At 38.9% G+C, this 1,962-nt stretch overlaps 1 non-coding gene across 1 annotated transcript; it reads left to right on the top strand.

The window, feature by feature from the left end:
• The first annotated feature begins 788 nt into the window (after positions 1 to 788).
• LOC140854898 (small nucleolar RNA R71) lies at positions 789 to 895 on the top strand. Its single transcript, XR_012137992.1, has one exon. It is a non-coding gene; the product is annotated as a small nucleolar RNA R71 (small nucleolar RNA).
• The last annotated feature ends 1,067 nt before the right edge of the window (positions 896 to 1,962 follow it).

Genomic DNA, 1,962 nt, shown 5'->3' with positions numbered 1-1,962 from the left:
GTTGGGGTCGTGGACCATTTTGGTTCCTAGGATTTGGCTCAGGTTGGCTAGGTAACCTACCATGTTCTCGTTCACTAATGGTCGAAGCCAGCTGACTTACTTGCATTTTCAGACGGGCTATAGCTTGGGTGTTATTATTTATGAGTTGACCCGTGGTTTGCATAAAGCTGGTATGTGTCTTCATCATGGCTTCTAGGCTTTTCTCTAAAGAGGTAATTTTTTTGTCATTATCATGGAAGCCTGGCGGGTTGTTCATTACTGGGTTGGACCTTAGATTTTGCTGATTGAAATTTGGATTGCCTACATTAGGATTCTGGGACCATGAGAAATTCGGGTGATTCCTCCAACCTGGGTTATATGTGGGTGCATAAGGATTGTTCAATGATCTTTGATAGGTGGCATTCACCTGTGCACACTCATTCGAGTAGGAACATTCTTCTAAGATATGGTCTGGTGCATTGCACCCTTTACACATGGGTGCAGATATTTGATTTACATTGGCTGGTCTCTGTAATTCTAAGGCTTCCAATCTACGTGTTAAGGTTGCAATCTTGGCCTCTGATGCTAGGGTTGGTTGAATTTGATGCATTCCTCCTCTTGAAGGTGTAGCTTTATCAGGTTCCCTAGTTGTTTTCCACTGTAAATTTTTCTCGGCTAGGTCTTCTAAGAATTGCCAAGCTTCAGTAGTTTCTTTGTCCATAAATTGGCCTTGGCACATGGACTCTAGCATGGTTCTTGAGTTTGAATCTAACCCCTCATAGATGATCTGGCATAGTCTCCAAGTTTCTATTCCATGGTGTGGGCATTGGGTCAAAAGATTCTTGAAACGATCAAAGTACTTCCAAAATGATTCACCAGCTAGTTGGTAAAATTGATTTATTTCATTCCTAATCCTAACTGTTTTATGATGGGGAAAATACTTTTTTAAAAATGTTCTCACAAAGCCCTCCCAGGTAGTGACAGAATAGTTTGGCAGACTATAAAGCCACTTCTTAGCATTGTCCTTAAGGGCAAAGTTGATTAATCTAAGTTTGACCTCATCCTCTGTTAATTGCAGTTTCATGGTTGCACATACCTCCTCAAATTCTCTAATAAATATATAAGCATCCTCTAATCCTGTGAATTTTGGAAGCATATTTATGATTTGAGGTTTGATTTCAAAATTGTTAGCCGTGGGTTGTGGCAACCTGATACAAGATGGTTGGATGGAGCCAACTGGATAACACAAATCCTTAAGGGTCATGGGTTGGATTGGTTCAGCCATTGGAACAACAGGAATTGACTCAATTCTAACTAGACGACCCGACACTCTTCTCCACACACGAAGTGTACGGTTCTCGATGTTTATACAATTTTTTTTTTAATAAAATTTTTATGTATAAGGAAAAGAAAGAAAAGAGAAAAAGTTCTAAAGAGAAGATCCTAAGGAGTCCTAAATCTAAAGAAAAGTAACCAAATTAATTTAAATTTAAATTTTTTTTTTTCAAACAAGTGAATCAATAAATTAAACTCAATCTATCCTAGGGTTAACCTAAATCTAGACAGCTCCTAACTGTTCCAAGATGACCCTTCAAACCTTCCAAGTGGAGATTGATCAACTAGTTAGCCAGGTAAGTATAAGAGGTGGGAGGTTCACTCATCGTTGCCTTTCTAGACACCAAACGAGTTGGCCAGGCCAGCAACTGAACCAATTTAACAAACCACTCTCAGGGACTTGCCTAGACACCAACTAATCAAACAACTCAAACTTGGTAGAACTCTTAGGGTTCCTTGTCCTATTGAGCTCGAATTCCTTAAGGTTGACGTCTAATTGATTTTAAGATTAAAAGTCTAGGTAATGCAATATGATGGAGATGGTTTTTGGGCTAAGGAAGGGTAATGAAATCCCCACCTTATCTTGTTAATGGGTTGATGCCCTTAGATTAATTATGAAAATGCAAATACAAATAAACAAGATGACCA

Source organism: Elaeis guineensis, chromosome 1 (genome assembly GCF_000442705.2).
Source record: "Elaeis guineensis isolate ETL-2024a chromosome 1, EG11, whole genome shotgun sequence".
NCBI lineage: Eukaryota > Viridiplantae > Streptophyta > Magnoliopsida > Arecales > Arecaceae > Elaeis > Elaeis guineensis.
This window is presented reverse-complemented; position numbering and strand designations above follow the sequence as displayed.